General features: G+C 38.3%; 1 protein-coding gene across 4 annotated transcripts in view; it reads left to right on the top strand.

Moving 5' to 3' along the window:
* LDLRAD4 (low density lipoprotein receptor class A domain containing 4) overlaps positions 1-23,348 on the top strand; it is a 290,118-nt gene that overhangs the window by 61,341 nt on the left and 205,429 nt on the right. The window contains exon 1 of one of the 4 annotated variants that reach the window (XM_068932110.1): positions 10,492-10,592. The exons of the other annotated variants lie outside the window; for them this stretch is intronic. The gene's annotated coding sequence lies outside the window, so the exon portion shown is untranslated. Of the gene's footprint in view, positions 1-10,491; positions 10,593-23,348 lie in introns of those variants that run through there. 4 annotated transcript variants of the gene reach the window in all.

Below are 23,348 nucleotides of genomic sequence, written 5' to 3'. Positions count from 1 at the left end.
ACTTTCCTTATTTGTTCTTGGGTTTAGTTTTCTGTTTTTGTCTCTGTTATTGAAGGTATGTTTCACTTCACAAATTGTGCTTCACAGAGGTGTTTTTGTGTTGTATTCAGTTCAGCGCATCTTCATTAGCAAAGCTATTTGGAAGAATCTTAAGTTCTGTTTAATTGCACAAAGTCATTTGAGTTTATTCTGAACTTGGCACTTTTCATCATTGTCAATAGCCATTTTAGTTTCAGGCAACTTCTGAGCTGCATGCGTTCACCTGAGCAATGTCATTGTTCTCGCAGCTTCTCGCTGTGCTCACGTGCTGATTGCGCTGTCCCCACTGACAAGCAGTCCACTTCGTTGGAATGGGAACTTCTAACAGTATTGTCAGTTACCTCAAAGATGTCAAGAGCCTCAAAACCTTATGCTTCGAGGCTTAACAAATGTTTAAGCTGTAAATCACTAGAGTGGGTTTTTTTTTTTTTTAACTAACACACACACACACACACACACACACACACACACACACACAGAGTCTTAAATTTGTTTCTGGCGCATCTGGTTGTGGCTGTTGTGTAAAGTCATTTAATTAGATAAACCAAAAGTATCTAACATAGCAGGATCTAAGGAATCCCAGGGATTTACTGTGGCAGTAGTAGCTGTGTTTTTATGTTAATATTACCCTTTCGCCTTTGTTTATCACATATGAAATTGATTATATTTTCAATGGAATGAAATTATTATCGTAGGCTTAGGGTTTAGATAGAAATTTTAGCTGTTCATTGATTCCATGTGATGTAGAAGTAATATCTTTTAAATATGCTTTTTCAGTAATGTAGCAGTGACTATATAGGATATTTTGCTGCTTTTCTGGCAACTGAAGAAACATGGTTTTCACACCCTGGGTATGCAATAAACTTTCTGAAGTGTGTTCTGCGTGGAGAGCATTACAGCTTAAATAGGGAAAAACTGTGGAGCTGTAATTAAATACAAGTTACAGTGCTAGAGCACACTCAACAAATTATTGCTTGATAGTGGCTGCATGGTTCTGAGGATGCTCTTTTAGATGTATGTAGATAAATGTGAAAGCTCTTGCTTTAATGCTACGTTTCTGCTATAAAAACTTATTGAGTTGTCAGTCTTCTAGATTTTAGCTCTGCGTACAACTTGTTTGCTTTTCCAAACAATTTCCATTTTTTTTTCCATGCCACACATTCAGTAAAGCGCTTGAGCGTGTATCTTACTGTTTTTGTAAATTGAGCCTTGGTCATCAGGGCATGACTCTCTTGTTTTATTAAACTAAAACTGCTGGGAAGTTCTTTGGTGCTCACTGAGCTTGCATTCTCTAGTTAAGTATTCCAGGCTATAACAGCAGCCTTTGCCATGCGCTGACGCTGTTTTACATTAACAGTATTTATATTAAAAAAAAAAAAAAGTGTGAGGAATAACCTTGGAAGATGAAGAGTCTGTGTTTTAGCATGAGGTGTTTGTTCTGAAATTACTGATTATAATGTTGAGGATGAAATTAAAGTGAGGTTCGCGAAAATAAAGTACTTTTGCCAAAGACGATTTTTGTATCATTTTTCTTGTTTAGTTGCATTTAAGTCTTCAGTTGCTGACTTTTAAACAGTCCACATTTTTAAACTAAAATAAATACATTTAGTGCAAGATTAACTTCCAGTGTCAAAGCGCTAGCAAAGGAGAACTTGGAATAATCAGGCCTTTGATGGTATATAAGCATTTCACATTGAACTATTAACTAATTGCAAAAGAAAATTTATTCCTTTCTCTTGGAAAAAAATGAAGTATTTGTGTTCGATATGATAAGACTGCTCCCAAAGGTCTTGTCCTTTGAAAAATTATACAAAATGAAATCAGTGTGGCTGGAATTTTGCAGATCTGCATGACTACTTGGCAGTGATCTGATGAAAACAATGGAAATTGTGAGGGTTGATGGGGAACTCCTACATGTAGAAGCTGCAGTTTGTTTCTAGCCACCCTTCTGCTCTCCTCCACCCTTTGGATGGAATATACAGTGTTAGGCTGGATTTCATTTTAAAACACCTGAAGTTTAGTCTCGTTCATTAGTAAATCCTGAGTGTGTTTGTTTAAGAATTCTCTGGAAAATGATGCCTCTTTCAAAGCTGTTTTCTTCTACAATACTCTAATTTATAAAGAATTCTTATCAAACTTGTAGATCAAAGGTAGACTATACAGGAGGATATTGCTATTATAATATCTCATATTATGGGAAATATATCACAAGGAATTCATATTTAAAAGGGAATGCTAATAAGAGGGGATTTATAGATCCAATGGTCTTGGTTGACAGGCAATGAGAATTTTGTCTCCTGCCTGAATTTCAGTGCATTCAGTAGCTGCAACACCAATTAGGAAGACAGAAGGGGTTATCTGAATGTTTTCAAGTTGTGAATCTTCTGCTTTCTCTTTTGCCTGTGTTGTGCCTTGTGCTTATTTTTCTTGTGATTAAAACCTATTGCAGGGTGGGTAATAGAACTGTAGGTTTGGTAGCATATCTTGTAGTATTTGCCTTGTAGAAGTTTTAATTCATTATTTATCATTACTGTTCAGATGATGCTGAGTGTATTTTTCTGAGTGAGTATATTTGCTGAGTGAGTATATTTTCTTTCCTCGTTCTCTGATTGTTGTTCTCTGGTGTTCTTCAGTGCGTTACTATATAGAAAGTCTTGTTTTAATATATTATAAATATTCCCATCAGTGCATCCTGTTACAGTATGAAGACTCCAGGTCTAGATCTTTTTTAGCAAACTCATGTCAGGTACAAATGTTTGTACCTAATTTTCCTGTTGATATCTTTAACTATCTGACATGCGATGTGATGTCTTTCAGCTTTTTCCTATTTCAGGGACTTTCGCAAGACACTTAAGAGTTTACGTTCTCAGCCATTCAAGCTATCAACTTTTTTGACAGCAATTCTAAATCCTCTTCACACAAGGACAAAGCTGCTTGCAGCTTTGTGCAATGCAATATGCAGCAATTCCCTCAAATTCTTCCTGGGTTTAGGAAAGGATGAAATGGACAGTGCCATATGTTTGATCTTTTAGTTTTTCCTGAGCTATGTAAAATATTAGTGTTATTTTTTCCCAGCATTTCCCCAGAATGTTTTCCAGTGTTGTTTTTTCTGTGATGTGGGTGATGTCCTGTTCTTAGTATCCAGCTATCCTCTTTACCTTCTGGATGAGTGACCACTGAACTGCAGACACCGCTTCAAGAAAATACCATTGCTTTTTACAGTGCTGTCTCTTTCCCTTTGATAGAATTGTGATGAATTTCATTTGGTATTTAATAACAGGTATACCTTATGCAGCTTTTTCTTTTTTTCCTTTTTTTCTTTTTTCTTTTTTCTTTTTCTTTTTTTCTTTTTTATTTTCTTTTGTATTCAAGAGATTGTTGCCTGATAAGTAGAAAAGGAATAGGAGGGAAGCACAGAACAATTCCAAATATTGCCTGTGTTCAGTTTGTCATACAAATAGAGCTTGGAGCTCATCAGATGCACAGCCTTGTGCTCAAGTATGGACTGGAATTCGACTTTATGTTCAAGCTTGGCACAAATGATGTGCCTGCTACTGAAGCATTCCTTTACAGTGAAGGCTAACCTAATTTTTAGTACTGTTTCAACTAGGCAGCTTTCTCTAGGCAAAATGATTGCAGTTTTAGCAGTGAAAGAGAATGCATGTTGAAGAATTGAAGAAAAAAGCAAATAATTTCCTGGGCCTGACCTCGCAGAGAAACCTCTTCCTTCCCTCAAGCCAACCATAATAAAATGTCATAAATTTTCTCCACATGTTCTGGCTGTGCCCAAGCAGACACTGCTAAAGGTTTGAGGCTGTAATAAGATATGTTTCATCCTGAGAAGGGGGACAGAATTTCACCTTGTTCTTTTCTGAATGTTTTCTTTTGGCTAGACGTTTGAGTTATTTGTTCTGTTTTGTTTTATTTTTTTCCATGGGATGCCTGCTAGTGATGGGTAACAGTGTTGGTTGTACATTTCAGCATTTAATTTTTTGGCTCAGTGAGCCATAGCTCCTTTTGTTGATGTTTTTGGAAGGGAATAGATCAGCGTTAGTGTCATGTTTTATATACAAGAGAAACTTCATCCTGTGGTGTTAGACCCTGAAGACAGAGATGCAGAACACAGAAGACGGAACGTGAACTTGCTGTATTTATTTCGAAATTGATGTACACAGTTTAAAGTTTGTTTCTCTGTGAAACGTTAGCCAGAATTTTATCATAAAAGCGTCCTTCTTTACGACTGCAGAATTGAGTAAAACGTGTTACACCATAATATGGTGATAGAAATGACTTTTAAGAAAAGTTGGCCTTTATAATGACTGGTTACAAAAATACTAAACTAAATAGGTACATTCTTAGTGCTTCCTCTGAAATGCAGTTACACTAGGAATACAGTTGGCTCAGTTTGCTTGCTCCTGTGTGTAAGACGAAATAGTCCTGGCTTGATTACCATCTACTGTTTTGAAACAAACTCTTGAGTTCTACCAGTGCATATGAAGAAGTCGCACCTGAATCTGGAAGAGCAGTCTTAGAATTTCAGTTGCCAACCCATGTTTGTCAGCCTAATTCTTCAAAGGTTAAAGAATCCTTGTGTTTGCAAAGCAGTGTGCTACAGCTGATGAAAATGTGCCAGTGAAGACAAAGCTTGTCTTTCCTCAGGAGTGCCTGTGGTATTCTTCTGAAATGGATAAGGCCAGTTGCGTACTCACAAATGTGCCCGGGAACAAGGCATCGGGGTGGCTAGCTGCCTAAAATTCTACTCATTCAATATGTTTAATAAAACAGGAAAGAGAAAAGCAATTTTTTGATCACTAGTATTTGAAAATTATATTTTTAAGCAGGGTCAGCAATTTTAATAGCTACGAGCTGGTTCTGTAATAGTTTTACACCGTAAACTGCTCCGGTACAGAAAGATTTGAAGTGACTGCAGATTGCTGTGTGTGATTTGAGCCCTCCTACCTCGTCTGCAAGAAGATGACCTTGAATGTGCAGTGGGGGAATCCCCTGCTCGAGACGAGCAGGATTCAGTGACTACCAGAAATACTGAATGCAAAACTGGCCTGTGACTGAGGAAGAAACATTTATCACAGACTGCTCTGACATATTTTTCTGTGACCTCAGATGAGTTCACCGGATCTCTCATTAGCTGAGTTGTGTCTGCACATGAGGAAGGGTTGTATTACCCTTTGGACGGGCTTCCTTCCTTTGTATACCTGTGCTGACTGGCTTCATTGGAGTTATTTCTGGTCAGTACAGATGTAAGATAAGAAGCAGGGTTTCTGTTTACATTGCCAAAATACATCTCTCTTAAATTTCAGCATTCAGCATCTACTGTATGTACAGTGTAGACTAATAGATACATTTTCTTAACGCTAAGTGTAAGAAGGAAGAAGTGAAGATTCTTTAGTCTTCGGAATAAAGCTGCGAGCTGGTCAAAGATCATGATACTAAAGTTTAAACTACCCTGGAAAGGAGTCTCTTGGGTGTAAGGTGTTAGGTTTTACATGCTGATGGATCCTGGATATGTAGAGAGGCTCCTGGGTGTCAGTGAGAATGTCAGTAACGTTTTTCCACACTTCAAGGCTGTCCTACAACAAAAGGCCACTGCAGGCTGGAGTATTCCTCCTCTAGATATGCTAATACGCTGTGAAAGTGCACATCATGCCTGGATGGGCCCTGCTGATAAAATACTGCCTGGAGATCTCTCCACGTGCTAATGTGTCAAAGTGCCCACAAGCAGAGGGCAAATAATACTGCTTGAGAAAGGTCATGTCTGTTGAAGTTAACTAGTGTGCTGGTTTTGTGTGGCAGAGCTGGATTCCACTCTGAAAAGCTTTGTTTTTTATTAAAAATCTCAAATCGGTATCCCATGCTTTAATCGGTAAAAATCAATAGGGCTGATAAAGTGTCTTAATTTAAACTGTAGGAAAGAAAAGCAAACGTTAGAATCTTAAAGTCCGTTGATTGAAAACTTGTTCACAGAGTTAGTATGGCTACCAGATTTTAAGTCTTATCTACCGCAATATTGTCCCAAAAGTTTGTGTTGCCTCTTCTCGGAGTTTCCTTATTTTCTTCTCATTCCCATTTTTCTTTTTGTTTCTTTGCTTTGTAAGGAGAAAAACAATTCCACTTTTTTTTGGAATAATTGTTGGTAGTTATATATGACTATTTGCGAAGCAAAATAATAGTTATTCTCACTAGAAGTTGGACAGTCTTAAATAACAAAAAAATCCAACTATAACCTCGTATTTGTTTTTTCCATGTTTCATTTTGCATCCGTGTTCATCCTGGCATTCTCGTCCTTATGTTTGACTCCGTAAGCCTTTTTTCTCTTCTGCTTTTAATTTTTAATATCATTCATGAAATACTGTGAGCTGTAGTGTATCATTTGTGTGAGTAATAATAAATAATAAAGTAAGCACAACTAAAACATAACTTGAAGTGGCTTACCTATTATTATGCCCTTGCAGTTTTATTTGCAATCTGGTAATACTTCAGTACTTCTCATAAAGCCTGCATATGTAAAATTTGTACATGCTGATACAGCTAAAAAAAATCTTCAAATGACTTCAGCAGTAACACAATATATCAGACCTGTCAACTATTTTTAGTGTCTTGCTGGGCATTTGTATTCATAGATAACCTCTTGTCCTGTACTTACTTGTTTATAAAGTATGTGTCCGTCTTGCACATTCAGACTGTTTTATTTTAAGCCTCCTTGTATCTCCGAGTTGTACATGTTTTTCCTGTGCATTTTCTTATTGTGAGGAAGAAACATTTCCTATTTAATGAGGAAAAGGTTTATCTCATCATTGCAGTTACGAGTCTGCAGGCTGAAGAGAAGCTTTGTGGAGAGGAAATGCTCTTCCTCCTTTTGTTTCCTTTTTTGGTTCATCCCAAAGAATTGTTTCTTGACACCATATGGTTAGTTTAGAAGTTCTGTTTCATCAGATTGGTCTGCTCCCTGAATTTTTGCTTAAAATGGAAAAGCAGTTTGAATTTGCTTTTATGAGTATATTTCAGGGATGTTCTTGCCCTCTCTTCTGTTTGACCGCTATTTTCACTGCTAGCTTTTGGGTATATTCTTGATTAAATGGTTCTGTGCATTGAGATTGTTGCATATTTAAGTTAGGAAAGCCATTGTCTAGGGTCACCTGGTTTGGTTTGGTTTGGTTTTGCTTTTCCATTGGTGGTATCTGTCAAAGACTAAGAGGTTGGATTATTCCTCTAGATGAAGAAGAATTTGATATCTTAAGTTTACATTTTTCCTTTTCTGCTTCTCTTCGAAGCATCCATTTGTGGTCGCTGCTTCTTCTTCACTGTTGAAACTAATTTTATTCTCAAAATCTCTCAAAGAAGGTTAACAGCTGATTTGGCCATATTACAAACTGTAGGGCAGCCAGCTTCCCATGATGGTCTGTCTTTGTATATGTAAATAAAATGCAGGTATCCCCCTTCCTATCCTTATAACAAGGTTTGATTAGGTCTATGTTAATACAAGTTCATATCTTTGATATTTGTCTAGTTAACAGCTGCCAAATGTGGTTTCCTGAGACGCTTGCATGCTTTCTTGGTGTACCCTTGCTGTGTCTCTGCGTCTGAAACCTTACGTTGACCAAAGGCGCGTAGAAGAGCAGCCTTGCTAATTATCCGCTGTACATCTTTTAACATTTCATAAAGAGAATCTCATGATAATCGATAGCCACCTTTTTATTTGTGATCGTCAGTAATATAAAACAAATCTAGTGTGCAGTGGATGTAAAAGGTGTTAATCTTTATTAATCAATTATAAATGAAACCTTAGCATTCAGTAAGTGGCAGTTATCATCGGGAATTATTTATAAAAAGGACTGTTTTTGTAGTAATTGTTTCCCCAAATGTTACTATCCTATATTGCTTCATAGTAAAATTATTCAGCGTTTTTACCTTACCCATACCGGGTTTGTATTGCTTTGTTTTTTCCACCCTTAGCCCAGGGAAAACTTTTCGCAGAGGTACTTTTTGTGGGCTGTAGAGTAGGGGTGTGATTTGGAGGGGGAGGAAAATTAGGAGTAAAATATAATTGAGAAAATATTTTAATTCTAGACTAAACATTATTTTGCCTCATACTTCAAGCTGGTAAAGGTCAGCTAGCAAGTACTGTGCAGGGAAGGACCTTGGACCTCCCTTTGCCACCGGCTTGTCGAGCTACCAGTTTTGCATAGTGGTTTAAACATGTCCTGTCTATGCAAGGTTGTTTTTGTTGCCTGTTAAAGGTTTTCTTCCAGCTTCCTGACGTTTTTTGGCGTGGAAAAAAATCTCGTAACGCACATTTAGTAACAGGTAGTTGATTTATTAATTAGCGTCCAATACACGATCTCAGGAGGAGCGTGGTGACACTGCACAAGGCCATGAAGGAAGTTTACTGGCTTATGGAGGCACCGATTCATTGAATCGAAAGGCACGTGCACCTCAGCAGACGGTGCCAAGCAGCGGGATTTTTTAATCAAAGAGAAAAAATGACTTTTGCATTCGTGAAGGGGCTTATTCTGAGCAAAAGGATTCTGTGATTCTGAGCAAAAGGATTGCTTTTGTATCTCGCAGGCGCTCCTGGTGCGGAGAGAGAATCTGCAAGGTAAACATGGCTGCTCTAATTTGATAGAGTTTTGTATTTGAGTATCTGGCTCTTAATGTTCTTATAAAAAGAGCATGATGGTAGCTTCAGAAGGACCCGGTGGAGATTTTAAAAGTTGACCTAAAAATTAAGGAGAAGGAGACACTTGAATTCACAGAAAGTAAATGACTCTCACAATTGGTCAGACCGTTTTCCAGGTCTGATGTCTAATGCGTAATTTAATTTAAAGAGAAGTACACTTGAAAGGAAACCCTAGTATTTAGTCCAGAACATACATGAATCTCAGTCTGAGTTTTTAGGAGCTCCCGTCCAGTTTCACTTGCGCAAAATAGTCCCCTGGTTTTCCGTGGCACTTTGCGTTGAGGTTTGGTTTGGTGGGCATAACTCAGCTAAGTGTAAGGGCAAAGATGGAGCCCGAAAGAATCAAAACCCAAATATAAAACCCAAAATCCAAATCAAATCAAAGAGCCCTGACAGGATAACTCCAACAGCAGGAGAGGAACAGAGCCTCACCCCCAGCCTGTGCTCCTGGATTTGAGCATCTTTCCCCCCCGGTCGGGGTCCCCCATTGTCTTCCTTCCATACGGCACCTTTTTCTACCTTCCCTTCTGTGCCCTGGACGCAGAAGTGAGTTGATCTGCGTCTGTGTGCTGTTTCAAGGTACGTGCTATGACTAAGGAAGGACAAGGAGAAAAACGCACCCCCTCTTTTTGTTAAGTTCTGGTGCTGTTAAGAACTAAGGGGTCCTAAGTGACTTTGATCTATTTAATGATGATCTGCTAATATATTGAAAACAAATGTCCTCAGATCTCCTTCAAATGGGATAATTGTTGTAAGGGGTTTGTTTATTGCAGCTGTAAGTTCTCTAGGGTAATGACCTTTCCTATGTGGTTTGGAAAGCGCCGCGGTGTATACTGGTGGTGTTCTGCAAATTGCCGTAAAAATACGGAGGGAAATATAATGGCACATACCCCTTCTGTTCGTTTTCTCTTCCTAGTGTAATAAAATGATAGTTCTCCTTGAAGAAGGTATTGGGTTAATGTCGTGTAAATGCTGTTGTTTTCAAGGAGTTAGAACATATTTATTGAATATTTAGAGTAAAAAATACATGATTTGGAAATGGGAGTGTCAAAGTTCGGTATGAAAAATTCTCCTCTTAAATGGCAATTAGGAGGTAAACAATGTTGAGGCTGTTTAAAAATATGTAGCTAATATATTCATAGAAAAGAATAAAATTTTTCAGACGTAGGGTCTTTAAAAACGTGTGTTACAATTTAGTTTGCTTCAGATATTTCTAAACATAGGAACCAGTTAGATTGATTTATAAATTAAAAAAAAAAATTGATCCAAGTTCAGTCATATTTCAAAAAACGCCTAAGTATAAATGGCAGAAAAAAATGACGGATTTTGTCCAATTTTGAAATGCGAGTATTTCTTTTAATGGTTTATGTAATATTTAGTGCTTTTTCAAGTTTCAAATTGTGGAGTCTGCTAATTGCACGCTAAATTTCGTTTTCGTTGGAAGGATGGGATACGTGCAGCTCTGCCGGTTCAGAGGAGAGCTGGAAAATGCTTCTGAGGAACGCTAATTTACTATATCTGAAGTCTCCCAATTCTGGGAAGGGCAACCTGTGCTTTTAAAAAGCTCGAGTTGTGCGATACCCTGAGTACCACATACTGAGCAGTGAATACTATTGAATGTTGGCTGCTGCTCCGTAGCAATGGATCTGCTTATGAATGGCTGTGGAGAGTTTAAAGGTTATTATCTCATGTTTGTTTACTTTGTAAAGATAAGATTTCAGAGAAAATCGAATGGCGCTGTCTGGAATTCTCAGTCACTGCACTTCCATGGAGAGTATCGACCAGTTCCTAGAGGTTGCAGGGGACTCATTATCTCCCTGTGCATTGTAGGATGCTGATGAAATCGCCAATATTTCAGGTTTGTGATTCTTTTTATTGTTGTTTTGGCAGTTTGTCAAAATTAAATGGCTTAACTAAATCAATATGCCGTCTTGCTGGTTAACATCTGCATTTCACTCGTCCGTTTTTGAATACAGCAGGGCTGCGAGGACAGATTTTTGCATTTTGAATGTATCCAATATGGAAACAGCCACAGGGGTGGCAAAAAACAGCCTTGGCCTCTAAAGCTTTTAGTCTCTAAGAAAACTTTCTGGAAAATAAACCCTTCTCTCCGTTATGCAATCACAGCTTCCCCTGAAATCAGTGGTAATTGCACACATATGCCTGCGGGTAAGAATCTGTCACTAAAGAGTAGATGCAGCAGTGTCAGAAGCAAAATATAAGCTATGATGATCGTGAGCTTTATTTAGAACAATAATTTGTGTATTTATGTTTAATGATGAGATAATTAATTGCACAGTTAAGAGTAAATGAATGACTTCCGCTTTGTTGTGATGGCCTCTGTTTCCACCCGGTGACTAAGCTTTTCACACCAACTTCAGTTGTGGCGATATGTGGCTTTAGTTATATGTTTATCATTAGCTAAAATAACACAGCTGTGGAGAAAAGCTTTATTGCTGTCCTTGTTCTGCGTGTTAAGCACATTCTGTGTACATATCAAACAAAATTGGCATTTTGTTTGATAAAATGCCCCTTAGAGTTTCCAAAAGAGTGATGATGAAAGTTTGGCAAGTTTACTTGTGCAGTTCTGTACAAAATCTGCAAGGCCATTATCTAGCAGACATTTGCGATTTGAAAAATGCCAATGGTGCTTTTGCATTCTTAACAGTCTAATAAACTACACATGTCAAAACTACTATGAAAAGTTGAATTATCTTAAGCGTGTACAGATATGGCAATACAATACCTTTTTCTTGTTCATGTAGAATCACTCATAATCATAATAATTAAAAACTAAACAGCATTAGAAATATTTAAATATACTACACGGATTTTAATATTTCCTTGCTGTACAATTGGATGGAAAAGGGTGTATGTTTTGGAAATAACCTCCTATGAGTGGTCCAGGCTCAGAGCAGCAAAGAATTGGAGAGGCGCGCTGCCTGCTCTAGCTTGCCTGTCTGCCAGGGGTACTCACCATTCAACTCCAGTGACCCTTTGAACTAGCAAAATCTAACGCAGAGATTTACTTGGCATTTATACTATTAAGAAACAACATGGAGCCAAAGAAATGCATTTCGTTCTTGTTTTATTCTGTTGCAGTTGAAAATGATTTCTTACTTTTTTCATCACAAATGTCATTCTTTAAAGCTTGAATCCTTCCCTTCTGGTTTGGCTCCAGTATCACTAATGCTAAGCCTTAAAAGAAAAAAATTCAGATTTTTCTTTTTGTACCAAACCATGAAATACAACACCAATTTTGTTCCACTTCTTTTTACTTTCTCGCTGTTCTTTGAACCCATTGGAGTTCAAGTTTTTCTGCTTTTCTCTGTGACTTTGATGAGTATTTTTGTAACCCGAAGCTGTATTTTAGTACCCAAATCTATTTGTACTATTTCTGAATGAGAACAGAAGTGGTCAAGTTATTGTGTGAATTGAGAAGTCATGCTATAAAGGAAAATATAAAAACTATACTAAGAATCATTAATTTGGTCTCAGTTTGTTTTGATCAGCAAGCTAAATGAAAGGAAAGGAAAAAGGCTTTTTAGCCATATCTCTATCCTAACGTGACACCCCAATAAATATAGTAGATTGGCAGATTCAAGTTGCCAGGCGTATCATACCGTGGTGAAAAGCTGCTTGTGACAGAGTGGAGGAGCGCAGTGCCAGCGGTCAGAGTGATGCTCTGCTTCTCTTTCTGCTGTGAATTGACTTTTTTGCTTTATTTAACTGTCCAGGCTCTGCAGCCGCAGTCATAGCAGGCACAGACTGAAAAATAAAAAACTGTCCTTTCTCCAGGCAGCATTTAAAGTGTTTAATAACAGATTTTATATTTTCCCTTTTTACCTCACATCAGACAACAGTTTGAAGGGCTGAGGCTGCGGGAAAGGGAGATTCAGGCTAACTTTTTTTCACAGAGTCTATTTTGGGCATCTGCTTTGGGTGCCAGGCTTCAGAGCGCGGCTTTGGCTTAAAGCGCAGTCAGGCACTCTTACTCAGGTCCCCTGCGAGGTTTCAGCTAGGGGTTCAGCACCTCTGACTGTCTGGCTCAAAATGTTTTAGAGCGAGTACCCCAGTTTAGTGACCCTTTTTGATCAGCTGGACTTGCATGATTTGCCAGAGGTCAAGTGAACCCACCCAGAATCAGAAAAAAAGTTGTCTGCATGCCCAAGCTGTATGCTTTGCTTTCAAGACTGTCTTCTCACGCCTCTCAGAAAATCTCGTCTTTAATGACAAGCCAGGAAATCTTTAACCAGACCTGAAGGAAATGTTCATCTCCCTGCTTTTTAATGCCTTCCTGACTAATAGTTATCTTAAATAGTGCTGTTTGTATTTGAGTTTCTTAGGTTTGCCCCTTCCATTTTGCCTTATTTATTTAAGCTGAGATAGTATTTGAAAGATAAAATCATGGAGTATATTTTGTAGCCGCACCGTGTCCTGTTTATGCTGACGTAACTCAAATATAACCAGTTTTGGTTTCCTAGCATAGGAAAGGGAGACATAAATCAAAAATTAATCAGGATTGCTGAGTTCACAGGTTAGCTGATAAAAGGTGGGACACTTCCATGAGGCGCAACGTGGATGTTGCCATTACAGCGTACTGGCGAATGAGGAGTGATGAGCGTGCCTCAGGTTGGGCTTTTTTTCTCTGCTGGTCCCTAATCAGATAGTTGCAGAACAAAGTTGCGGTACCAGGAAAAAAACAGCTATGTTACTCTCACAAGAGAGGTGACTTACTGGGGTTTAAAATGTCAGTCCTCGGCATATATGAAACGAGTTTTCTCTGCGTACGCCACCTCTTCTGCTAGTAGTTAAGAATGAACTACCTCCCCAACCGCCCTGGAAATTAATGGTGTCAGTCCCCCGACGCACAGCAGCAAAGTGATACAGAACCACTCCCTTTACTGAGCTTTGTTCTCCCATCCCTGCTTCAAATGTCGTCAGGATTTGTATGCTTATTTTAAAGATTTTCTTTTAAATGGCAGTAGTTTGACTTAGGCACAGTTGGAAATTGATTAATTTGGTTTCAACTACCAGCTGCTTTTTGGTTCACATGGGACTCAAATTCTCTGCTCCTGATAAATTACAGCTGCAAATTAGTTGGGACTGTGGGTGGCCTATGAAACAAAAAGAATTAACTTCAAATTACTGAACTTAGGCAAGTTGGGATGCCAGTGTCGTGTTAAGGCCACAGTGTGAAACAAAACCTTGTTTAACCGACTACAGGAAGCTTGCACGTTCCTGTGGTGCTTTCAAATCCTTGTACTTGTTTGCTAGTAGCTTTTTCTTTAATAGTAATAATAAGCAGACCTGACCTGGGAGTGGGGACATTATTACCAAATAAATTGCAAAACTAAAAGAAAAGAGCATGTTATACTGGATTCAGTAATGGGTATCCAAGTGTGTATTGTGTTGTAAACTTGAATTCTGACTGCAGGTAACAAGTGCCTTTGCGTTTTGTAGTCTGAAAATGTTAAATGGTAGTGCTTTTGGTTACCTGGCAGCGTTGTGTTTCGATGAAGAAGGCTGGTATTTGCTCTTTTTAGAGAGAAGTAGAGAACTGATGTCTTAGCAGAGAGAAAAATAACTGGAGGAAAAGTTAGATGGAAAAATGCACTAGGTAACAGGGCACGGTAGCGTGAGAATTATACTGAAGTCAGTATTATTCAAGCAGTTGGCTGGTTTGTCGTTGCCTATGATGTTTTTTCCCTACTCGATACTTTTCGTGAAATCCTTTAATCACATCACTTCTGGATAGCCACAAGTTTTCTATAGAAAATACTTACAAAGATGAATGATTTAAGAGTGCCTTTAAGAAAAACCTTTCACATACAAGAAATATGCATACTTGCTCGCGGATATCATCTTGTGCACATACCGCCACTATTACTTCAATATCAGTAATTTTTCCTTTTCATCAGTGCTGTTGGTTGAAAGTTATAGACATCCAGTTGTATATGGGCATAGAGCATATTCTTCTAGAACAGACTTTGGTGGGAGAAAAATCTTACTTTTGTCCGAGAAGAGAAAAACACCTCTTCTGCAGAAGACCATGATTCATCTTTCTGTGTTCAGCTAAGGCAGCCAGTCATCCGGAAGCTGCTGAGCTCTGGAAACTTTTCTGCATAAGCTTTCAGCTCTGAAGTTGCTCTTCTGCTCCCTGATTGGAGTATTGTTGCTCTTACTCATCAGAGCCCAGCAGCTCACCAGGCACCTCTGCCATGTGTGTAACAACACAACTTATTGCTGGGGGAAGAACTAGCTGAAAAATAGGTTTTGTTTAAGCACTGGGAAGTGGTTAGTCATTCTTACCACCTCTGCAAAGTTTCATGAAATAGCATCCATTTCTTTTGAAAACTCTCTCCCTTACTTGTAAGTCCTCCCTGTTGGTTTACGGTAAAAAGCAGCTGTTGAAGAGGCCACAGATGTTTTTTTCTCTGCCAGTCTAAGGGGGAGACAAACTTTTTAGCAGGTGAAACGGGCTACTAAGACCTTACAGGGATTCTGTGTTTGCTGACTTTTTCTGTCAGTGACTCTCAAGGTTTTCTTCCTGTATTTCAGCTGAGGAAAGCTGAAGAAAAAGTGAATTTGTGCAGGTGGAGTTGGAGAAGACCTCTGAGGAACCTACAATTAAAAAATGACTAGGAGGGCCATGTGATCTTTTCTAATGGGTTAGTATCCAATGTCTGTAAGCCCCAGGATTTTCATGTCAAGATCAGGCAGCACCTGATAACGTTATGACATCATATGGTCATGGGGGATGGGGATGGTGTCATAGAAGTAGCCGTCTGTGATGTTTATTGTCCAGCTTTCTGTTTCAAGTTGAATACATTAACAGTGTCACTAGTCGTTGGTGCTGCCTGCCAGTAGGTTGGCTCTGTTTCCTCTGCCGGTGGCAATCTGACCACCAGGTCCATTGAGCAGCCCAGGGGACGAGAGGTATGTTTACTAACATAATATCTAAATCAGCCCTATGTGTAGATTCTCCAAATGGCTGCTTTCATGACATGGACTTTGTCTGACGTGAATCTCCCTGCAGAGCTGGTGCTATGTGGGAATGAGAGATATTTTGCTTCTTCATTTGTCTGCTCTTGCGCTGGCTTTCTACACCATGTTTGGCTGGTTTAGAGAAACTGAGGTAAGAGGCAAATCGGTAGGGGCACATGAAGATACTTAGCCAAGTTTCTGTGACAAAGGTGCGTCAGGTGGCTCACCTCTCATTAACTGCTGATGGGTACAGTTCTTCTGAGCGCATCTTGGGCATGTCTTTCATGGACCTAGCTGAAGGGGGAGAATAAGGGAGTATGATGCCTGGCTGGCTATGGTTGTACAGTACTGGAGTACATCAGACACTCGATGAGAGAAGGAGCAACAAGCTTTCTCAGGGTTTATGACCTCCATGTTCAAGGCTCTGGAAGGAGATAGTTTGTGGCCTTCTTACTTTTGATCACTCTTTAAGAGAGTCTGCAAATCACTGACCGTTGAGCTTTAACTTGTAAATGTAAACACTTGAAAGTCAATGCTAATTTTTCTAAACTTGGCATGAGAACTTTCTCTGGATTTATGTTCTGTCTCAGGTTTTTATTTCAGTGGTGACCCTGAAAAAACATTGTTTGTAAGTACAGAGCAAACACCTGCTCTACATCTGCTCCTTCTGTTCATCTGACTTCTGTAGCTCTTCGATGTTGTTACTGTTCCCATCTTTTGTGTTCAGCACTAAAAAGTTAATTCTGTGGTGCTCAGTTGTCCTTTCAGGAGACAAAAGGATAGTGGGAAATCTTCTGTGATTGGCAAAGGTACGTTAGCTGTAGCTTGTGATGGTATTACTTTTTCTGCAGCGCATCTTACGGCCTCAGGCATCTGGGCAGTTCTGACTTCTCTCCTGAGCTCTCCAACCGTTCTTCCCTTCTGCTGAAGCTTCAGAGAGGCAGGCGTGCAATACTGTAGCCTCACAAGGTCTGTTTTAGCTGCAGTGTAGGAAACAGAAATGTGTTTTGGGCCTTTTGCCTCTCATCCTCCTCTAACGGTGGTCTTAATATTAGAAAGAAAAAATAATAACATATTCAGGGGATTCATTATTTATAATTTTCTTTGCAAAATATTTATTGAAAGTATCAAAGATTCAAACAGTTACCAAGGATCCAATTAGGATCCTTGGTATCCTAAACATATTTTTGAAACTTAACTTCAAAACTGATCCTATCAGGATTCCTTGCTTTATAATCCATAATCTAGTTGAAAAACTAGTAGCATTTGTCTGTGTTGCAAGCGTGTCTTTTCTGACAGTTGGGGTGGTTAGTAAAAAGTGATGCAAACAGCTGTCATTTTTTTTCCAAATCAGATCTCTTGAGACTTCAGCTTCTCTTCAGTTCCCTCTGACTAACCTTAGCCCTCGGTTTCTGATGGCTGCTTGTGTGAAACTGAGCTGTGTAAAGATGCTTGTGTTTGCTGGATAGAATCTGGATTGCGCCAGGTTTAACACAGTATATGCTCTTCACGTAACCGCTCTGATTTGTGATTGTAGTTATTTTGGGCAGATCATAAATCCAGAGAACGTAATGCAAGACAGAAACAGATTGAATTAATTCTGAACTTCAAGAAAACCACTATTTGGTAAAGCATAGATGCCTCAGGGAGATAAATGGTCTCAATAAATAAATGATAAGATAAAACAAGTGTTACTTTTAATGAAATATTATGCAGCAGTGTCTTTAGTTAACTAGAAGTGTATAGCCTGTATTTCAAATTGAAGAAACAATATAACTGAAAAAATAATATAACCGAAGGCTCATTCTCTTGAACCTAGTGTTTTAGGTGGCAAGTATGACTGGAAACTGTGATTTTCTGTAGAAAATGATTCTCAATAGTCCTCTGCCAGAATTATAAAAAGAGTGTCATGCCATTGATGTAACATATCACTTTGCCACATGTGCCAAAAGATTGCTTGCCAGCCATGCAGGAAATATTTTTAAATGTTCTGGAATTTGAAAGCCTGGAATTAGGAGTGTTGTCCTTCAGGTGTCTTTTAGTTTTGAACTAAAAGATGGATCCTACAGAATGGCAGAGAGTGAGAGAAGTGATTTGCTGTTATTTTTGTGTTAGCTAGCACAGGAAAGCAGACATGACAGGATATTGTTCTCCAAAATTTTTCACTAGAAATCTCATAATTCCAGTAGTTTCTGAATGTTGAAGTTCATCAGTGTTGGGGCTGGAGAGGAGCAGGAGAGGAATTAAATGTGTGCCCCAACCCTCTGCTTCTATCTCATGTGAATACAGCAGCCATGAAAAGGCCAAATTTCTGGAAGAGAATGAATGTGCATTTTGAAGAGCCTCTGGTAGCTGAACAGCGTAAACATCTGGTAGCCTGCATAAGGAAGGTTAATTAAACCAGTTTATTTATGCTTATCTAAAATGGTCAAGATGAATTCAGGACTAATCTTTCTAGTGTTCCTTCTTGTCTGCATGGGAATACTGAAAGGGCTTGGGACAGACTAACCGAATTGATGTGCAAAAAATAAAGCTTGCTAAACTCGCACGTAGACGCCCTGATTCACTCCTGGGTTTGCGGTATGTAATTCTTTACTTACGTAGCCATGACTTCAGTGATTACAGCGACCTAAACAACTTCTTCAAGACAAAATATAGTCTAGTTTGAAAAAAACAGAAGCCACGCTGAACAGAAAAAAGGGTTTTACATACCGATATACGTGCCTATCAATCCCACCAAAGCCCACCTTAGCTGAGATATTCCAAGGTCTGGAGTTCACTGACCATCCTGGGTCTTCAAGGACAGCCTTTATGCGTCCCAGAAGTTCTGTGTTCCAGTTCTTCTTGGTTCTTTCCGCTGGCTGTAAGCGAGGAGCGAGCATGCCGTGGGCACCACATGCTCCTCCAGCTTCCCTCAAGTGCTAACCACTGTGTCTGCTCTCCTGAATCGTGCGCTCTAACCCACCGGGTGAGTTAACTCTTTGTAATCATATGACAAGTTATACTAGTTCTCTTTTGTAGAAAATTGTAATCATTTCAGAAATGAGTCACAGGTACCATGAATTCTGGTGCTTAGCAGCTTTTCAAAGATTAGACCTTCTGGAGTTGAGAGGAAGAGCCTGCTTCCGAATCAGATGAGGGACAGCAGTACCTGAAGAGTGATAAGTTTAAAAAAAAAAAAAAAAAACAGGCAGGAAGATAAACGCAGGAAAGGTGGATGAATCACTGAACTGATGAGAATGACAGACTCAGTGTCACAGCAAATGCCTGTTCCACGGAATGAAAGAATTAACAAGGTAGTAAATATTTTAAACACATCTTATGTAAGAGTTAGTGGTTTGCATTAAAGGTAGTTTTATTATAATTGCCATTATGTGATTTGTATTAGGAGGAGAGGGATTTTTGAATATAAACTTTGTCCAATGTTTTAGTGCCACAGAGGAGATTTAATTGAAAAAAGTGCCTTTAATTTTGTTCTAAGAGTATGACTCATCCTTTGCAAAAAATCACTGCGTGATATTACATCAAGCATACAGAAGCATTTGGGTTATTTATAAAGTCTAAGAGGCAGGTCACTCCAAGCTGTGGAAAATAATAAAGATTAAAAAAGGGCAACATGAGTTTTTCTAATCTAAGTACTCTGGTATGTGTTAAGAAGCTGTAGGATAGGATCAGACCTTACAAAGATCTACAATAACTACTGGAACCAGTATGAAAGACTGCTGTTTACTGTTAGAGCATTAGTATGTATTAAAATATGGGTTGTTTCCCCATAGCTGAATCTGCTAATTTGCATTAGCTGCGACTTTTGTCACAGATTACCAAATTCTGTGAAAACAGAAATAAACAAGCTCGGTCAAGATCACTGCATCAGAAAATGTACTTTCTTGGTTTTAGCAAGTGTACTTGGTTTTAACTGGGTATGGTCCCAAACTTGAACCCTAGATGCAAAACCTTAACTTTTTTAGTAAAAACTTGAATTGGGATTTGGCCTTCACGGAGTCTATTTTCTCTAATTAGAAAACTTTTCCAGACTTCTGTATATGCTGCATATTTATTCATGACAAGGTAGCAGCCCTTTTATATTAGGTGTTATATGAACATGTGTCAAAGCCCCAGCATTATTTTTTATTGAGCTGCAAATAATCTGTGGGGTTTGGGAGTCTATTTTTTTTATTTACTTACTGAGTGCGGCGGGTGTGCTTATATCCAGCTTGATGGGAGAGGGACTGTGTTGAGAGGAGCATGTAAACTTCCAGCAAGGGGGAAAATGGCAAAATATCTGCTGCTGCCTTTTTCTCTTCCTTTGCTTCTCTTCCTTCCTGACTGGAATGGACCGTATGTAGGATGCACTCTCTTTAACAAGTATATTCCTGCAACATAAGTATATTCCTGTTACATGAGTATTGTTATTTGCTGGTATGGCAGGAGAGCAGAGAACGCTTAGCCTCTGAAAGTGCTAGGAGAAGAACTGTCTTCCTGATTGTCAATAATCACATTTGACAAGGGCATCCTTCCTAAGGTAATAATCAGTGTAATGCTCTCCTGTTCCTTGGTTTCTGGTAGAAACACTGGGCTTTTTGACATTTCATTTCCTGGAGTTACTATTTTGTACTCTAATCTTCTGAAATTGTTCCATAATCTCAATTAGGACTGACTGTGTTCATAAACAGGTTTTTTAACAGTACATCTGCACCAGCATTTCAAATTTTTTTTTTTTTAATTTAAAGAACAGGTAAAAAATGCAGAGACTGTATTTGGAATTCTAAAAAGGTGATTGTGAATATGGTGTAGAATTTTCCCATGGTTTGAAAGCCTCAGAATTTGTACCAAAATCAAACGTTGCTCAGGAAAGATAGTAATTGTCAATGCAAATGATTCCAGCTTTTAAACTAGGTACGATTTACTATTTTTTCCTATATATTGCTAATACTGTTCCAATTCAGAGTGCGGCAATGGAATTTATGTGGCTATTAGTGCTTCCAGTACTAATTCTGCAAAGCTAGTTAAGCTAAAGCTTTTTTTTTTTTTTTTTTTGCTTTCCTTCTCTAACATTTAGTACATTCAGTATAATGTTGACAGTATTGGTAATGATCTGTACAAATGAGGACACAGATGAGAGTTTTTAAAACATGAGATTAGAGTAATCACAAAGTAAACATGTAATACACAGAAATAATCAAATGGCTTTCCAGGCTGATGGATTTTTTTTTGCTGATTACATTAACCTTTCTTCCAAATGCACATGAGATACGCTGGTGCCCGTCTTGGCAATATTTTTTTTTATGGCCTGACATGATCAATTACTTGTTAACTTTCTTACTTAACAGCCCATAATTTGCGATGTTACTCCCTTAAAGAGTGCCTTGGATCCCAATTTTCCAGTAGCAGTTTGCATTATTTTTTGCATTTTCTTTTCAGGTAGTATCTTTTCGTAGAAGATAGTTTGAAAAATTTTGCTAGTTTCACATTTATCACTTGTAGCGTTGTTGCTGGGAAATGAGATGGGTACTTTGGGTTGTATCGTGCTCGAATTTTCTCCTCAGTTTTCTGTCATATGATGTAGTCTCAATATTCAAACACTACTGAGAGGAAAATAATTTCAAACTCCTGAACACCACCCACCTCCTCACTGAGAGGACAAAGGGAAAAAATCTGTCTGCGTGCTTAGAAATGAATAGAGAACCTTTGGCACACCAAGTTCTTTTTTTCAAAGGTTTGCTTTTGAATCCTCGGTCAATGCGTAACTCAGACTTTAGTGATGGGGAATAACTTGTTGTGTGCATGTTATTAAAGATAAATTATATTTCTGTTGCTGGAAAGTAGGTGTTCAGTAGCTCATTAAAAAGTGCCGTTTCCTCTGCCACGTAGATTTGGTTAGTTTGTTTAATAGTACACTGAAGTGAATTTTTAATGCATTGATTTTTTTCTAAGATTGAAGAAAATTTTGTTCAATTGAATTTTGAAACATTTAAAAATCGGAATAAGAAAAGCTGCATTGTTTAGGGACCTAGCTGAGATTTTAAATGCAGGAGCTACTTGTAGTGGTCCATAGTAAATTTAATTAATTGCTACTTGTTGGCATTATGGTTGAGTTATCGTTGCAGTGAGACCGATAACTTTTTGTCTAAACCTCGGTCAGAGCTTTGCATGAGATTCCTTCATTTAAAGATTCTTGATCTTATTCAAAACTCTTGATTCATTTGAAAAACATTTTTATTTAAAAAGGTACTGTTCGTGCTTATGGACTTTTAAACGCTCTTGATCTTTCTGTGACTAAGCTTTGGCATGAATTTGGTCAGGTTTATCGGCAGCTAAAAGAATCTTTACTAATTGATACCTGTTTAATGGTGACATACTTGTCATTAATTTAATCTCGGTCTGTTTTCTGTTGCACAGATGTTCGCATTACAAAGTCATTATCGTCTGCTAGTAATCAGCACTGCTATTGGAAATGCCAATATAGTAATTGGGATTTAAATGGGTGCCTAAAGTCTCATCTTATTCTAGAGATAGCTCCAAATGAGCAGTAAAGGGGATGTACGAGGCAACGGAGTTTTGGTGCTTCCGATATGTCTGTTCTGCAGATAAAGAGAATACTTCAGCCTGACCGTTCACTCACTCAGCGCCAAGCCTTGATTCACTGAATAATTATTTTTAACGAATAGCATGGGGAGTTAAATCCTTATGACTTAGTTATTTCTCAAGTGAACTGAAAGTCTGCTTCCACAGAGAATGAGAATGAATAAAATAATTTGTAGTAGGAGTTTGAAGTAGTGTAGTTGTACAAAAACTTTATTATGATCAGATGAAATTGGACCAAACTTTTCAGAACGGTCTGCGTTTGATTATGAGAAAATTAAAGACTTTGTTCTTTCCTTTGGCTGAAAATTGAGATGGATATACGCAGTGACTGTGATAAGTAGTAATCTATTTAAGCATGCATGTATTCTTTTTTTCAAGTGGAATTTGAAAAAGTATATAAAAATGGAAAATTTACGGATTTCTTTAGAAAATATGACAGCTTAGAGCTCCGTTCCCTTTGTATATGGGAAATGCTGTTGGGTGACTTACAAAACTGTGAAACCTGAACGTAGCTCCCGCAGGTAAAATTCTGGTCAAGCTGAAGTTGTTGGCAAGATTCCCGCTGACGGAGGTGGGGGCCAGAATTTCACAGAAACATAGGACACTATCCAGTGCAAGGTCTAAAAGAACAAAACCCTAGCTCATATCTGAAAAACAGCTTTCTGCTTCTCATATACTCCATATCCTTTTTAAAATAAAATGTGTGTTTATTTTTCATCAAGCTAAGTCTTACCTCTCTAGACAATATTACTAAGTTAAACACGAATGAGTTTGTTTTTAGAACACTGGTTGTTCACAGTGTTCATAAACACAATTAGTAACACACTAATAAATAGACACACTCCTATTTGATAACCTTGCTGTGTGCTTTTACATTGCTTTTGACAGGACATAATACATCTTTGACAAAATGTGTTAAAGGGTTAATCCTGAATATATGAGATGTTCACATTATCCCCATTCAAGTAGCTGAATTTTGAAAAAATGAAAGCATTTTTTTCTATTTAGTTTCAAAGTGACTTGACAACATACCTTTTTGTTT

Source organism: Struthio camelus, chromosome 2 (assembly GCF_040807025.1).
Source record: "Struthio camelus isolate bStrCam1 chromosome 2, bStrCam1.hap1, whole genome shotgun sequence".
NCBI classification, from domain to species: domain Eukaryota; kingdom Metazoa; phylum Chordata; class Aves; order Struthioniformes; family Struthionidae; genus Struthio; species Struthio camelus.
Note: the sequence above shows the minus strand (reverse complement) of the source record. Positions and strands in the feature narration are given on the sequence as shown.